Source organism: Dendropsophus ebraccatus, chromosome 3 (genome assembly GCF_027789765.1).
Source record: "Dendropsophus ebraccatus isolate aDenEbr1 chromosome 3, aDenEbr1.pat, whole genome shotgun sequence".
NCBI lineage: Eukaryota > Metazoa > Chordata > Amphibia > Anura > Hylidae > Dendropsophus > Dendropsophus ebraccatus.
The window spans coordinates 199,937,862-199,956,447 of record NC_091456.1 but is presented as its reverse complement, the minus strand read 5'-3'; the positions used below and the strand labels follow the sequence as shown (position 1 = coordinate 199,956,447).

The 18,586-nt window shown below is 45.6% G+C and overlaps 1 protein-coding gene across 1 annotated transcript in view; it reads right to left on the bottom strand.

Annotated features, from left to right (window-relative positions):
• Window positions 1-8,931, bottom strand: part of LOC138786367 (receptor-type tyrosine-protein phosphatase epsilon-like) — a 105,964-nt gene extending 97,033 nt beyond the window's left edge. The window contains exon 1 of the mRNA XM_069963346.1: window positions 8,900-8,931. The gene's annotated coding sequence lies outside the window, so the exon portion shown is untranslated. The remainder of the gene's footprint in view (window positions 1-8,899) is intronic.
• Between the last annotated feature and the right edge of the window lie 9,655 nt (window positions 8,932-18,586).

Sequence of the window (18,586 nt, the reverse complement as noted above, 5' to 3'; positions counted from 1 at the left end):
CAGCTGCTATGGGGCCCTTGCTGCAGGGGGGCCCGGGAAGGGAAGGTAAGAGCCGTCCTGTGTCCTTCTGCTTAACCCCTTATGTACTGCAGTGTATAGATGACCCAAAGTTCACTTACATGCTGCAACACAAAAAAAAGGTTAAAAAGCAGAAGACAAGGAGATCTCTGCTTCACTGTTCATAAGGGGTTAAACAGAAGGTAGTCTGCTCCTGCACCTATGTATTTAACCATAAGGATCCCAATAGGCCCTTACAAAACAAGCAGCCATTGGCTCTCTGCTCTGCCGGTCACTCTTGTAGCTGCAGGTAGGATTCTGCCTCTGGCTACTTTTTAGACACATCACCAAGCATATATACATACATAGTATTTACATAGTGATTTACATTGTGAGTAGGGGAGGGGGTTTCTTGCTATGGGGCCCCATGAATCCTAGCTATGCCCCTGGTCCTTGGTCTTTTCTAAAGTATAGGTCAGTACCATGTATATGTGAAAGTTCTTAGACTGTAGTGAGCAGCTCTCACCACCAGATGTCACTGTTCTACTGAACGGCTTATAGCCAAAAGTAAATAATAGAGATGAGTGAACCTGGAGCAGCTGGAGTCGATCAAAACCCGAACTTTCGGCATTTGATTAGCGGTGGCTGCTGAAGTTAGATAAAGCCCTACGGCTATGTGGAAAACATGGATATAGTCATTGGCTGTATCTATGTTTTCCAGACAACATTAGGGCTTTATCCAAGTTCAGCAGCCGCAGCTAATCAAATGCTGAACGATCGGGTTCGGATCAACTTCAGCTGCTCCAGGTTTGCTCATCTCTAGTAAATAAGTGTTACCTGATGTCTCCTTTATTAATTGTGTATTTCCTGCAATGGTCTTCTGATATTCTTCTAACCAATCCCGGAGCGAGTTACCTCAGGAGTATTCACCTATGACAGAGGGTTCTTTGCCTATTACCCATTCAGATCCCCTCCTTTTAGCCATATATACACTACTGTTCAAAAGTTTGGGGTCACCCAAACAATTTAGTGTTTTCCATGAAAAGTCCCACTTCTTCACCACCAGACGTTGTGAAATGAATAGAAAATAGAGACAAGACACTGACAAGGTTAGAAATACTGATTTGTATGTGAAATAACATTGTTCTTCTATCACACTTTGCTTCCGTCCCAGAATCCTCCTCTTGCACCAATTCCAGCATTGCACACCTTTGGCATTCTAGCTATTAATCTGTTGGGGTAAGCTGGAGAAATTGCCCCCCCCCCCCCCACGCTTCTAGAAGCAGCTCCCACAAGTTGGATTGGTTGGATGGGCACTTCTGGCGTACCATACGGTCCAGCTGCTCCCACAATGGGGTGGTGATCTGGTGACTGCGCTGGCCACTCCATTACCTATGATAGAATACCAGCTGCTGCTTCTGCTGGAAATAGTTCTTGCACAATTTGGAGGTGTTTAGGGTCATTGTCCTGTTGTAGGATGAAATTGGCTCCAACCAAGCGCTGCCCACTGGGTATGGCATGGCGGTGCAGAGTGATGGCCTTCCTTATTCACAATCCCTTTTACCCTGTACAAATCTCCCACCTTACCAGCACCAACCCCAGACCATCACATGACCTCCACCATGTATAACAGATGGCGTCAGGCATTCTTCCAGCATCTTCTCATTTCTTCTGCGTCTCACAAACCTTCTTCTTTGTCATCCAAACACCTCAAACTTGGATTCATCCGTCCACAACACTTTTTTCCAGTCTTCCTCTGCCCAATGTCTGTGTTCTTTTCCCATCTTAATCTTTTTCTTTTATTGGCCAGTCTCAGATATGGCTTTTTCTTTGCCACTCTGCCCTGAAGCCCAAAATCCGGCAGCCGCCTCTTCACTGTAGATGGTGACCCTGGTGTTTTGCGGGTACTATGTAATGAAGATGCCAGTTGGGGACCTGTGAGGCGTCTGTTTCTCAAACTAGAGACTCTAATGTGCTTATCTTCTTGCTTAGTTGTGCAACGCGGCCTCCCACTTCTTTTTCTACTCTGGTTAGAGCCTGCTTGTGCTGTCCTCTGAAGGGAGTGGTACACACCGTTGTAGGAAATCTTTAATTTCTTAGCAATTTCTGGCATGGAATAGCCTTCATTTCTAAGAACAAGAATAGACTGTCCAGTTTCAGATGAAAGTTCTCTTTTCTGGCCATTTTGAGCGTTTAATTGACCCCACAAATGTGATGCTCCAGAAACACAATCTGCTCAAAGGAAGGTCAGTTTTGTAGCTTCTGTAACCAGCTAGACTGTTTTCAGATGTGTGAACATGATTGCACAAGGGTTTTCTAATCATCAATTATCCTTCTGAGCCAATGAGCAAACACATTGTACCATTAGAAGACTGGAGTGATGGTTGCTGGAAATGGGCCTCTATACACCTATGTAGATATTGCACCAAAAACCAGACATTTGCCGCTAGAATAGTCAGTTACCACATTAGCAATGTATAGAGGGGATTTCTTTAAAGTTAGGACTAGTTTAAAGTTATCTTCATTGAAAAGTACATTGCTTTCCCTTCAAAAATAAGGACATTTCAATGTGACCCCAAACTTTTGAACGGTAGTGTGTATATATATATATATTTGGGTGAGACTAATGGGGTCAGTCTTATATTGCAAGTGTATGAGAGAGAGTGCATCTACAGAGCCGCTGACCGTGTCCTTCCAGGGCCTGTCCTGTCGCCTGATGCCTTGTGCAGGACTATTTCTCCTGACTACTAGACGCTAGCCATGTCTGACTAGAGCACCATGGGGAGGAACTGTGGTAAAGGACAGGACCAAACCTATTCACGCTGGAGATTTCCTCTGCGTTCATTCTGACAGTGCTATCATCCATTCACTATAAACCTCAGGCCCATAGAGCTCCACCTCACTCTCCTTCCAATCCCTCTGTTAGCCAGTCAGTGTCCGGCGGCACACTTCCACTGTCTAATCGCAGCCAGGAAATACTGGCCAATCCGGAAGCTTGTAAGAGTGTGCCAGTGAGCGGTCATAGCCCTACGTCAGAGGGTTGCACCAGTATCGCACTGTGACATGCTCTGTATGGGACGCCAAAGTCACTGGTGGCACATGCGCCAAAGACCCAGGATCGATTCATACTATTAGGTGTATCACAATCTCATTTAAATGCACAGCGCATGTGTGGAGGCTATAGTTGTTCAGCATGGAGGCGGCCATCTTGGTGGAGTCCGCTGCCATATCCTTTGCTGCAGAGTACTGTCACCGCCTATTGGAAGTGATCACAGAAACGACACATGTTTTAAAGATAGCGGAAAAGATGCAACAGTTGGTTAACGCTGTCGCTTCAGTGATGCATCAGCTTCCTGGGACTTATCTTTACTAGTCACCGGAGCAGCAATCTATCCTAGCACCTCTAGAACAAAGTATCCGGGCTCAGCCTGTGCCTATTGACCCAGCACAGATGTCTGCGAGTGCCAGGTAGTGTGACCGGCCAGCAATACCTTCACCTCCTCTGTTAGAGGATGTCTCAGAAATCAGTATGTCACCGCTGCAGTCGCCCGACACCTTGGAGGACTTAACTTTTCACTGTCTGAGGAAGAGGACACCTGTCTATCACCGGCTAAGGTAGGCCACAAAAAGTACCCTCACGCCCGGCCAACTTCTACACCCACTAACCCAGATTGGATTTTGGGGGGATGAGCCTAGGCCCTTTATAGCGCTGCACAGGGCACTGGTGGCACCCCATGGGACCTCACTTAGCAGCAGCAGCGCCCCCCTGCACATCCCCCCCTCCATCCCCCCATGGCGCTCAGCTGAGCACCCATCACCTACACAGCCTGCCACCTGGGCATTATTACTATGGGGAGAGAGCACAGGAGCCAATATTAACATGGCGCACCGCACACGGGGCATTATTACCATGGGGACAGGGCACAGGGGGTATTATTACTATGGGAAAGAGCTGAGGGGGCATTATTACAATGGGACAGAGCACAAGGAGCATTACTAAGGAGACAGAACACAAGGGGGGTTATTACTATGGGGGCACAGCACAGGGGGCATTATCACTTTATGGGGCACAGCAGGGAGCATTATTACTATACTGTATGTAGGGCACAGCAGGGAAAGGGACATTATTACTATATAGAGGGTACATCAGGGCAGGGAGGGGGCATTATTACTATATGGGGGAACAGCAGGGCAGGGAGCATTGTTATATGGGGGCACAGCAGGGGGTATTATAACTATATGGAGCACAGCAGCGGGCATTATTACTATATGGGGGCACAGAAAGGGGCATTATTACTATATGGAGGCACAGCAGGAAACATTATTACTATATGGGGCACAGCAGGAGGCATTATTACTATATGGGGGCCCAGAAGGGGACATTATTACTATATGGAGGGCACAGCAGGAGGCATTATTACTATATGGAGGACACAGCAGGAGGCATTTTTACTATATGGGGGCACAGAAGAGGGCATTATTACTATATGGAGGGCACAGCAGGTGACATTATTACTAAATGGGGACAAAGCAAGGAACATTATTTCTATATGGAGGGCACAGCAGGAGACATTATTACTATATGGGAGCGCAGCAGGAGACATTATTACTATATGGAGGGCACAGCAGGTGACATTATTACTAAATGGGGACAAAGCAAGGAACATTATTTCTATATGGAGGGCACAGCAGGAGACATTATTACTATATGGGAGCACAGCAGGGGACATTATTACTATATGGAGGGCACAGCAGGAGACATTACTATATGGGAGCACAGCAGGAGACATTATTACTATATGGGGTACAGCAGGGGACATTATTACTATATGGAGGGCAGAGCAGAAGGCATTATTACTATATGGAGGGCACAGCAGGACAGGGAACATTATAACTATATGGAGGGCACAGCAAAACAGGAGGCATTATTACTATATGGAGGGCACAGCAGAGCATGGAGCATTATTACTATATGGGGGCATAGCAGAGCACGAGGCATTATTACTATATAGGGGCACAGCAGAGCAGGAGGTATTATTACTATATAGGGGTACAGCAGGGGATCCTATATACAGGGGACAATCTAAATATCTACTGACTTTACTGCACATGGTACAAAAAGTGTGGAGCTAAGATGTTTGTATGGCTGGTTCAGAATAGATGAATTTTAGCTGCAAGTAATCATCATGGTGGTCTGGGCCAGATGGAGAGGAAAAGGAAAGTAACATCAAGCAAAAAAAGGTTGGGTAACACTGCTCTATGCCATAATATACACACTGCTTCTTCCTAACAATGTCCTGCCCCACTAAAGTTTCGCCCTGTAGTCAAAATGATCTAGAAACGGCCCTGGATGAGCCCCAGCTTATAGTGTGTTGCTGACTTGTCTTCACCAGATCTATCATCACCTATTCTTGTGCCAGAGTATACTGCTATTCCAACAGCTCTTCAGTGTGGTCATGCTGAACTCTTCGGTTATCCCCAGTTCATCTACTGCAACAGTTCCTTGGTCCTTGTATCCAGCATCGGTGAGAACTTCTCCCCTTCCTACCCTTATGTTATACTGTGAAGAAACCTGCACCTACAAAGATCTTTTACCAAAGAAGTGTCTTATTATTGTTACTATGCAAGAGACTGATGCATCATAGCACTCCAGATGCATCCAGATTAATTATTAGTTATTAGTAGTTATTAATATATGCACTATGGACAATCTGCACTTATTGCCTATTGCATTTCCAGTTTTATACTTCCATATTATTGCTATTGAGTGCATTTATAGTATATTTTCAGTAACCTCCCTGTTAGGACACCAGGGATGGCTTTTTCTTAGTGGGGGAATATGCAGTATCCCACAGCATGGTCCACTCTCTTTTCTAACAGGTATAGGTCGGTACCATATATATGTGTTTGCTCTAAGACTGTAGTCAGTAGTGAGAGACTCTCGCCACCAGATGTCACTGTTCTATTGCCCGGCTGATGGTCCAAAAGTATATAAGGGTTAACTGTATTGCTCTATTGGTTGTGTATTTCCTGCCACTGTCTGATGATTTGTACGAACCAGTCCCTGAGCTAGTTACCTCAGGAGTATTCACCTATCACAGAGGGTTATTCTACGTCTATTGCCCAATCAGATTCCCCCCTGTTGGCCTTATAAATATAGTGGGTGGGACTAATGAGGTCAGTCAGAGTTGTTCTAGTTCTAGCAGTGTATGAGAGAGAGTGTATAGACAGAGCCTGCTGAGAGTATTCTTCCAGGCCCTGGCTAGCCACCAGGAGCCCTGGGCGCGACTCCTTCTCTATTTCGTCTAACTTAAGAGATCCCAGACATGTCCGGCTAAAGCACCACGTAGAGGAACTGCGGTAAAGGACGGGACCAAACCTATTCATGCTGGGGGACTGTTCTCTTTTTCTACTACCTCTGAAAGCAAAACTTCAAGTAACTGAGGTACTGTACAAGTGAGTAGCTAGGCTAAGTGCAAAGGTCTAGTCTTCCACTACAAATCGCTAGCATGTCCCTTAAAGGTCTCCCGGACAACTAGCTTTCTCATTAGGTGGGCCTGAACTCCCTGATCGTGTGTCATTCCATGTCCACACAGTAGCGTAGGCGGATGTTTTCCTGTGGATTCAGGATGTTCTCTCACAGCCTCAGCTGAACTACTGTGTCTGAATAGGCCCCGGTCTGTAGCCTGCGGGATCCTAAGTCACCTACTTTGTACTCCTAAGAGTCTATTCATACTAACAAATATATATTCAACTCAACAACTGTCTTCCAAGTCTATCTGAAACAGCTATTGTATCTCAAGTGTATTTTAGTATTTCAAGCAGTTGTTGTCTTCAAAGATTGTCCAAGTCCTTATCACTATTCTTTGGGTGAGAACACTGTGAGCATTTGCCTCCTACGAGAGTGATTGCAACTTTAAACACTCTCAGAGGGGGAGATTTATCAAACATGGTGTAAAGTGACACTGGCTCAGTCGCCCCTGGCAACCAATCAGATTCCACCTTTCATTTTCCAATGAGTCTGACAGGATTAAAGATGTAATCTGATTGGTTGCCGGAGGGCGACTGAGACAGTCTCACTTTACACCATATTGGATAAATCTCCCCCACTGTCTATTATATTCAGAGACTGTGATATCCTGCACTGTCCTTCAAGCTGTTCAGTAAACTATTTTGTGGTTAAGTCTCTATTATCCCTTCTGCATGACACCTGCAGCTCTACAACACTCACTACTCCACTTATCTGCAGCAACTACAACTCCTAGTATGTTGCGGTGCTGCCGAGCCAGCGTATTTAGGGGTGGACAGCTGCTCCTACTCCTGGCTACCGTGCCAAGTGCCCGTGTGGTGCTCCCAGCATCTGCCCCCCACACATGTAATTCTGTGGGATCAGTGTGTGTAATCCTGTGGGATCAGTGCGTGTAATCCTGTGGGATCAGTGCGTGTAATCCTGTGGGATCAGTGCGTGTAATCCTGTGGGATCAGTGCGTGTAATCCTGTGGGATTAGTGCGTGTAATCCTGTGGGATCAGTGCGTGTAATCCTGTGGGATTAGTGCGTGTAATCCTGTGGGATCAGTGCGTGTAATCCTGTGGGATCAGTGCGTGTAATCCTGTGGGATCAGTGCGTGTAATTCTGTGGGATCAGTGCGTGTAATCCTGTGGGATCAGTGCGTGTAATCCTGTGGGATCAGTGCGTGTAATCCTGTGGGATTAGTGCGTGTAATCCTGTGGGATCAGTGCGTGTAATCCTGTGGGATTAGTGCGTGTAATCCTGTGGGATCAGTGCGTGTAATCCTGTGGGATTAGTGCGTGTAATCCTGTGGGATCAGTGCGTGTAATCCTGTGGGATTAGTGCGTGTAATCCTGTGGGATCAGTGCGTGTAATCCTGTGGGATCAGTGCGTGTAATCCTGTGGGATCAGTGCGTGTAATCCTGTGGGATCAGTGCGTGTAATCCTGTGGGATCAGTGCGTGTAATCCTGTGGGATCAGTGCGTGTAATCCTGTGGGATCAGTGCGTGTAATCCTGTGGGATCAGTGCGTGTAATCCTGTGGGATCAGTGCGTGTAATCCTGTGGGATCTGTGCGTGTAATCCTGTGGGATCTGTGCGTGTAATTCTGTGGGATCAGTGCGTGTAATCCTGTGGGATCTGTGCGTGTAATTCTGTGGGATCAGTGCGTGTAATCCTGTGGGATCAGTGCGTGTAATCCTGTGGGATCAGTGTGTGTAATCCTGTGGGATCAGTGCGTGTAATCCTGTGGGATCAGTGCGTGTAATCCTGTGGGATCAGTGCGTGTAATCCTGTGGGATCTGTGCGTGTAATTCTGTGCAGCTACTCACCTATACACCATGGAGGAGCAGCATCCCACTGATCAGGACCTGTACATGTGATACTGCTATATACAGGGCGATATCCAGCCGTACACTGCACCGTCACCGCATCACCCTCATCATAGGAAGCTTTATCTGCAGATATACTGTATATACCAGTGTCCTCCGGTCTCTTACATTCTGCTGCAGGATAAGAAGAGAATACAGATTGTGACGTCACCGCTGATCATCTCTCTGTATACACTGGATGGATTATGGAATCAGTATAATAAATCTATATAACTACTCACTGATACACCATGGAGGAGCAGGATCCCAATAATCAGGACCTATACATGTGATACTGCTAGATACAGGGCGATATCCAGCTATACACTGCACCGTCACCGCATCACCCTCATCATAGGAAGCTTTATCTGCAGATATACTGTATATACCAGTGTCCTCCGGTCTCTTACATTGGACTGCAGGATGAGAAGAGAATACAGATTGTGGGGTCACCGCTGATCATCTCTCTGTATACACTGGATGGATTATGGAATCAGTATAATAAATCTATATAACTACTCACCTATACACCATGGAGGAGCAGGATCCCACTGATCAGGACCTATACATGTGATATACCTGTGATATACAGGGCCATATCCAGCCGTACACTGCACCGTCACCGCATCACCCACATCATAGGAAGCTTTATCTCCATATCTCGTATCCATACCAGTATCCTCCGGTCTCTTACATTGGGCTGCAGGATGAGAAGAGAATACAGATCAGTAGATTGTGACGTCACCGCTGATCATCCCTCTGTATACACTGGATGGATTATGGAATCAGTATAATAAATCATATATAACTACTCACCTATACACCATGGAGGAGCAGGATCCCAATAATCAGGACCTATACATGTGATACTGCTAGATACAGGGCGATATCCAGCTATACACTGCACCGTCACCGCATCACCCTCATCATAGGAAGCTTTATCTCCGTATACTCTGTATATACCAGTGTCCTCCGGTCTCTTACATTGGACTGCAGGATGAGAAGAGAATACAGATTGTGACGTCACCGCTGATCATCCCTCTGTATACACTGGATGGATTATGGAATCAGTATAATAAATCATATATAACTACTCACCGATACACCATGGAGGAGCAGGATCCCACTGATCAGGACCTGTACATGTGATATACCTGTGATATACAGGGCGATATCCAGCTATACACTGCACCGTCACCGCATCACCCACATCATAGGAAGCTTTATCTGCAGATATACTGTATATACCAGTGTCCTCCGGTCTCTTACATTGTGCTGCAGGATGAGAGGAAAATACAGATTGTGACGTCACCGCTGATCATCCCTCTGTATACACTGAGATATCTACATGGATTCTAGAAATCAGAGTCATAAATCTTATAATATAAATAGAGATGAGCAAATTTACAGCGAAGCGCGGACAAGCCGCCTGCCGAGCCTGGTGACACACTTCATTACAGGGACCAGGAGGATTGTGGTGATACCAGCTGTGGTGAGCCCCGGCGGTGCAGTGGCAGAGGAACGGCCGGTCACTTGCTAGTTGGTAGAGTGTGACTCCACTCCTGTTGTGGTTGGCCGAGATACTGCCGGGCCCAGTAATGTTATGTCATGACGCCAGTGCCGGTTGGGCACACAGGTATGGTGGCACACCTGCTTTTATTTTAGAAGGCCGGCTATACCTTGTTCCCCTGTGGTCAGTGTCCTGCCGGGATGCTACTTGGGGACCACTTGGGATGATATCACTGTAGGCCGGAGCAATGTAGTGACCCTTCCGGACTATGGGCACTGCCACCCACAGAAAGGGGAAATGTCCCAAGGATGTAGTATATACTGTGTTGGTGTGGGGCGAAGAATCACAGAGTCTCTTTACCATAAATAATCTCTGGTTTACTTACAAAGTCCTTGTGTGCAGCAGAACATACAGATTTACTTTAAAAGAGTATGTTACACTTGATAATACACTCGGTTATACACTCGACAAAACGAGATCCAGATCTGTGATAGAAGTACAGTGGAGAGTACAGTCGTGCTGACTGAGTTGTGTGTTGAGTGATACAAAGAATCAGAGTAGCAGAGAGGAGGATGCCGTGAGAGTCCCAACCTAAGTAGTACTGTGCTCTGCCGGGATGTTGGAGGATGAGGTAGAAGAATACTAAGAAGAAGAAGAGAAGAGAAGAAGAAGAAGAGAATACTTGTTCCCGTGTTTTGACATTTGGGTCTTTGCACCACCTAATGCCCTCCACTCCAAACCTTGGGTAATTTGGGCACAGGTCCCCAATAGGCAAAAATATATGTATAAAATGAAAAATATTTATTAAAAACACACAAAACATAGGTCCAATATAAAAAAGTATTTCTTTTCCATAGTGTATTGAAACATTTTTTTTATCAGTCATCAGAGTAATCCTACAGATTTAATGCTCACTATACTAGGACAGATGCCAGAAGGCTGCCCAATAGGTATAGACACCTTATAAACCGGGAATCTTACTGGATTTTTAAATGATCCCCCATTACACCACAGGGACTAAATGAAACAATTCAAAATACCAGGTAGGCAAAAACTTTTTATAAATATTTTTTTATTATCATTTTTTGTGTGCTATGTATGTATATTTGTGTATATGTTAATTGTAATTGCGCTCTTCTGTGATGCGATCTGCTTCCAATGGGAGCTCCTACTCATTATACGTGTAATTAGACATCACCTGTGCTCTGCTTGCTCTGGGCATGTGCACACCCTTTTTATGGATCTTAGAAGGTATTTTGCTCTAGACACTTGAGAAAGGAGTCAGCACGACTTCGAAACGCGTTGTGTGTGTTTTTAACATTTTTCATTTTATACATATATTTTTGCCTATCTTGGACCTGCGCCCGAATTACCCAAGGTTTGGAGTGGAGGAAATATTTAGCTTTTGTAACATTTCTTGGGAGTGGCTGCGGTTCACACACATGCTAGTACTGAGTGTTGTGCCTTGCATTCGCACAACTACATCAGGTGAGAGTCTCTAATTCACTCTCTTGCATTATTCTACCTGTTGCAGACATCACACCATGGAGCGCTGTTCACATTTGTCCTATGAGGGTGACACCAGGCCCCAGACCTTGTTACCTAGGATGAGCAGAATGCTGAGGGTTTCCTGCTGATAACCGCGCTGGGAGATAGAGTTCCTAGGCTCTTAGCAACTTTGCTCTATCTGGATCAGTTCCTAGCTGCTTTGGCTTTTGCGGATACATCCTGCACTGTGACTCTCCTAGTCCACGGCGTGGGTTGAGATGATCTCTGATTTGTCCTCTCCTGTGAGGAGTTTAAAAATGCATAGTGTTGTTTAGAATAAACTAAAGAGAAACGGTTAGCTACTTATACAGGAACCTGACTAAGACTGAGCTACACTTCCTGTCCCTCATGTGACTTCCTGTCTCTAGCGTATATAAAGTGCGCTGTGAGTGGGTGATGAGTGCATAAAGAAGAAGTAAAGTGAGAGATGATAGGACAAAAGAAGATGATACTGCCATAGGTTCATAGATCCATGTGACACACAAATAAACAATAACCCTTTCCACACTTCAGCCGTGCAGCATCTAAGTACACACATCTAATACAGCGACATCTAGTGGCAAAACTTTATCACTACTCCATCACCACTGACTTATAAGTAAAGGCTTTTACTAAGGGTGTAACCAATAGCAACACCCGTGGTGGGACACCACACCAGCTGCAGGGTATAGACCAACTGTGTAGATCACACAGCGTATACCAGCTGCAGGATATAGACCTACTGTGCAGCTCACAGAGTGTATACCAGCTGCAGGGTATAGACCTATTTGGCAGCTCACACAGCGTATACCAGCTGCAGGGTATAGATCTACTGTGCAGCTCACAGAGCGTATACCAGCTGCAGGGTATAGACCTACTGTGCAGATCACACAGCGTATACCAGCTGCAGGGTATAGACCTACTGTGCAGCTCACACAGCGTATACCAGCTGCAGGGTATAGACCTACTGTGCAGCTCACAGAGTGTATACCAGCTGCAGGGTATAGATCTACTTTGCAGCTCACACAGCGTATACCAGCTGCAGGGTATAGATCTACTGTGCAGCTCACAGAGCGTATACCAGCTGCAGGGTATAGACCTACTGTGCAGATCACACAGCGTATACCAGCTGCAGGGTATAGACCTACTGTGCAGCTCACAGAGCGTATACCAGCTGCAGGGTATAGATCTACTTTGCAGCTCACACAGCGTATACCAGCTGCAGGGTATAGACCTACTGTGCAGCTCACACAGCGTATACCAGCTGCAGGGTATAGACCTACTGTGCAGCTCACAGAGCGTATACCAGCTGCAGGGTATAGATCTACTGTGCAGCTCACACAGCGTATACCAGCTGCAGGGTATAGATCTACTGTGCAGCTCACACAGCGTATACCAGCTGCAGGGTATAGACCTACTGTGCAGCTCACACAGCGTATACCAGCTGCAGGGTATAGATCTACTGTGCAGCTCACACAGCGTATACCAGCTGCAGGGTATAGATCTACTGTGCAGCTCACACAGCGTATACCAGCTGCAGGGTATAGATCTACTGTGCAGCTCACACAGCGTATACCAGCTGCAGGGTATAGACCTACTGTGCAGCTCACACAGCGTATACCAGCTGCAGGGTATAGATCTACTGTGCAGCTCACACAGCATATACCAGCTGCAGGGTATAGACCTACTGTGCAGCTCACACAGCGTATACCAGCTGCAGGGTATAGACCTACTGTGCAGCTCACACAGCGTATACCAGCTGCAGGGTATAGATCTACTTTGCAGCTCACACAGCGTATACCAGCTGCAGGGTATAGACCTACTGTGCAGCTCACACAGCGTATACCAGCTGCAGGGTATAGACCTACTGTGCAGCTCACACAGCGTATACCAGCTGCAGGGTATAGATCTACTGTGCAGCTCACACAGCGTATACCAGCTGCAGGGTATAGATCTACTGTGCAGCTCACACAGCGTATACCAGCTGCAGGGTATAGATCTACTGTGCAGCTCACAGAGCGTATACCAGCTGCAGGGTATAGATCTACTGTGCAGCTCACACAGCGTATACCAGCTGCAGGGTATAGACCTACTTTGCAGCTCACACAGCGTATACCAGCTGCAGGGTATAGATCTACTTTGCAGCTCACACAGCGTATACCAGCTGCAGGGTATAGACCTACTGTGCAGCTCACAGAGCGTATACCAGCTGCAGGGTATAGATCTACTGTGCAGCTCACACAGCGTATACCAGCTGCAGGGTATAGACCTACTTTGCAGCTCACACAGCGTATACCAGCTGCAGGGTATAGACCTACTGTGCAGCTCACAGAGTGTATACCAGCTGCAGGGTATAGATCTACTTTGCAGCTCACACAGCGTATACCAGCTGCAGGGTATAGACCTACTGTGCAGCTCACAGAGTGTATACCAGCTGCAGGGTATAGATCTACTGTGCAGCTCACACAGCGTATACCAGCTGCAGGGTATAGACCTACTGTGCAGCTCACACAGCGTATACCAGCTGCAGGGTATAGACCTACTGTGCAGATCACACAGCGTATACCAGCTGCAGGGTATAGATCTACTGTGCAGCTCACACAGCGTATACCAGCTGCAGGGTATAGACCTACTGTGCAGCTCACACAGCGTATACCAGCTGCAGGGTATAGATCTACTGTGCAGCTCACACAGCGTATACCAGCTGCAGGGTATAGATCTACTGTGCAGCTCACACAGCGTATACCAGCTGCAGGGTATAGATCTACTGTGCAGCTCACAGAGCGTATACCAGCTGCAGGGTATAGATCTACTGTGCAGCTCACACAGCGTATACCAGCTGCAGGGTATAGACCTACTGTGCAGCTCACACAGCGTATACCAGCTGCAGGGTATAGACCTACTGTGCAGCTCACACAGCGTATACCAGCTGCAGGGTATAGACCTACTTTGCAGCTCACAGGGTGTATACCAGCTGCAGGGTATAGACCTACTGTGCAGCTCACACAGCGTATACCAGCTGCAGGGTATAGACCTACTGTGCAGCTCACACAGCGTATACCAGCTGCAGGGTATAGACCTACTTTGCAGCTCACAGGGTGTATACCAGCTGCAGGGTATAGACCTACTGTGCAGCTGACACAGCGTATACCAGCTGCAGGGTATAGACCTACTTTGCAGCTCACAGGGTGTATACCAGCTGCAGGGTATAGACCTACTGTGCAGCTCACACAGCGTATACCAGCTGCAGGGTATAGACCTACTTTGCAGCTCACACAGCGTATACCAGCTGCAGGGTATAGACCTACTGTGCAGCTCACAGGGTGTATACCAGCTGCAGGGTATAGACCTACTTTGCAGCTCACAGGGTGTATACCAGCTGCAGGGTATAGACCTACTTTGCAGCTCACAGGGTGTATACCAGCTGCAGGGTATAGACCTACTGTGCAGCTCACACAGCGTATACCAGCTGCAGGGTATAGACCTACTTTGCAGCTCACAGGGTGTATACCAGCTGCAGGATATAGACCTACTTTGCAGCTCACACAGCGTATACCAGCTGCAGGGTATAGACCTACTGTGCAGCTCACACAGCGTATACCAGCTGCAGGGTATAGACCTACTTTGCAGCTCACACAGCGTATACCAGCTGCAGGGTATAGATCTACTGTGCAGCTCACAGAGCGTATACCAGCTGCAGGGTATAGACCTACTTTGCAGCTCACAGGGTGTATACCAGCTGCAGGGTATAGACCTACTTTGCAGCTCACAGGGTGTATACCAGCTGCAGGGTATAGACCTACTTTGCAGCTCACAGGGTGTATACCAGCTGCAGGGTATAGACCTACTTTGCAGCTCACAGGGTGTATACCAGCTGCAGGGTATAGATCTACTGTAGTTCGGAAAAAGGAAACGATAATCCAGCACTTGATGCAGAGAGATTCTTTTTATTTTTCCAAAGCCAAATGTACAGACGACACCTAAGTGCAGTGACCCCACAGGACGCGTTTCAAGCGCATGCGCGCTCTTGATCACCTAAGTTGCACTTGTGAAACCCTTCCTTAAATCATCACCACTACAGGTGTAACAAACAGGTGCACAAGTTAACTCTTAAAACAAACCATACTATCTACTGCGGTAACATATTTAATCTGTAAAAAATACATAGGACATACCTAAAATACTATAGAGGCAAAAGGGAGTTGACTGATACATGCATTTAACATAACACTATATTCTAATAAGTACATTCTCATAGTCATACAACTGAATTCATATAAGTACAAGTGTAAATGAATGCAATAAGAATTCCCCAAGCATAATGAATTAGTTAGTATATGCACAATGATGCAAACTAAATATTTTTAATATACTAATTATTTATTTATTTATTATGTGTATTCATTTGTTTGTTTGTGCTTGGAGTAAATATCATGGATTGTATCAGATAAGAATAAATACTACGTGATACACTGTCTCAGTATAATAATACTTAATAACTGGATGAGTCACTAGTAATAGATGTTATGAGGAGATTAAAGCAATGCTATTGTAGATGATGCGGTAATGAATGATGGTAACTGTGTGTGAACAGCCTCTAAGGGTGGAAACCCATGCGTGACAAAAATAAATGTATGTAGTTTAATTCTAAAACGAAAAGAACTTAAATAATACTAGAGATAGTTACAAATGTGACAAATATAATCAAATATGGCAAAGCAAAAAAATATATTGTTAATAATGATACATAAACTCTCGGCGTATATTCATGCCATCCGGAGTCCTTGTACCAAGAATGAATTGCCAATAGGCTTCCCGATTTTTTAATAATTTTTCTATCTCGCCTCCTCTGACTTTAGTAATAATTTTCTCTATGCCATAAATTATAAAATTGTCACATTTTTTATCATGTTGATTAATGAAATGCGCCGAAGCACCTGATTTGTGCCGGAATGGATTGCCAGTGATGTCATTTAAGTGTTCCAATGCACGTATTTTAATTTTTCTGGTTGTGCAACCTACATATTTAATATTGCATTGAGAACATTCTATGACATATATCACATTATTGGAATTACAATCCATTCTTTGTTTGATATTGTAGTAATTGGTGTTAGAATTATTAGAAAATGTACTACAAGGTCTGACAAATTTACATGTGCGGCAAGGGTAACCACCACACTTGAAAAAACCATATTTTTGTAACCATGTGGGAGTCCTTTTATCTGTAGTAATTAAACTTGGAGAAAGTATATCTCCCAATGTTTTAGCTCGCTTGGGAACGATGGCAAAACCCTGTGCCAAAATTTCTGACAGTTTGTCATCCTCCATTAGGATATGTACATGTTTTTTAATAATATATTTAATCTGATTGAACAATGGAGTATACACCATAGACAATACTGGTTTAATTTTAGATTTGTTGAGAATATTTTTCTGTTTGGGTTTTATCGACTTTTTTTAGAGACAATGTGTTTGGCCCTTGTAATGTGATAATTAGCATAACCTCTCATTTTTAATCTGTGGGCTAATGCCTCTGATTCCTGTATGAAAGTGTTACTGTCCGTGCAATTCCTCTTGAGGCGTGTGAGCTCTCCAACAGGGATAGCACGGACTGTATGTGGAGGATGATTACTATCTGCCCTTAGAAGAGTGTTCCCAGAAATGGGTTTACGGTAAGTGGAAAAATTTATTTTGGAAGATGATGTTCCCTGTAAAATTAAATCCAGAAATGTAATGGACACCTCCTGTAAATTATAAGTAAACCTCAGATTATAATTATTGGAGTTAAGGTATTCTATAAACAATGGTACGGGAGAGACATCTCCGTTCCAAATGATGATGACATCATCGATGAATCTCCCATACCATTGTAACTGCTTGCAAAAAGGATCCATGTGACACACAAATAAACAATAACCCTTTCCACACTTCAGCCGTGCAGCATCTAAGTACACACATCTAATACAGCGACATCTAGTGGCAAAACTTTATCACTACTCCATCACCACTGACTTATAAGTAAAGGCTTTTACTAAGGGTGTAACCAATAGCAACACCCGTGGTGGGACACCACACCAGCTGCAGGGTATAGACCAACTGTGTAGATCACACAGCGTATACCAGCTGCAGGATATAGACCTACTGTGCAGCTCACAGAGCGTATACCAGCTGCAGGGTATAGACCTATTTGGCAGCTCACACAGCGTATACCAACTGCAGGGTATAGATCTACTGTGCAGCTCACAGAGCGTATACCAGCTGCAGGGTATAGACCTACTGTGCAGATCACACAGCGTATACCAGCTGCAGGGTATAGACCTACTGTGCAGCTCACACAGCGTATACCAGCTGCAGGGTATAGACCTACTGTGCAGCTCACACAGCGTATACCAGCTGCAGGGTATAGACCTACTGTGCAGCTCACACAGCGTATACCAGCTGCAGGGTATAGACCTACTGTGCAGCTCACACAGCGTATACCAGCTGCAGGGTATAGACCTACTGTGCAGCTCACACAGCGTATACCAGCTGCAGGGTATAGACCTACTGTGCAGCTCACACAGCGTATACCAGCTGCAGGGTATAGATCTACTGTGCAGCTCACACAGCGTATACCAGCTGCAGGGTATAGACCTACTGTGCAGCTCACACAGCATATACCAGCTGCAGGGTATAGACCTACTGTGCAGCTCACAGAGCGTATACCAGCTGCAGGGTATAGATCTACTGTGCAGCTCACACAGCGTATACCAGCTGCAGGGTATAGACCTACTATGCAGCTCACACAGCGTATACCAGCTGCAGGGTATAGATCTACTGTGCAGCTCACACAGCGTATACCAGCTGCAGGGTATAGACCTATTTTGCAGCTCACAGAGTGTATACCAGCTGCAGGGTATAGATCTACTGTGCAGCTCACACAGCGTATACCAGCTGCAGGGTATAGATCTGTAGTGTCCCACCATGGGTGCTGCTATTGGTTACTCCCTTTGTAAAAGCCTGTACTTATTGTCAGTAAGTGGTGATGAAGTAGTGATAAAGTTTTGTCACTAGATGTCTCTATTGTACACATGTGTACTTAGATGCTGCACGGCTGAAGTGTGGAAAGGGTTATTGTTTATTTGAGTGTCACATGGATCTGTGAACCTATGGGAGTATCTACTTCGTCTG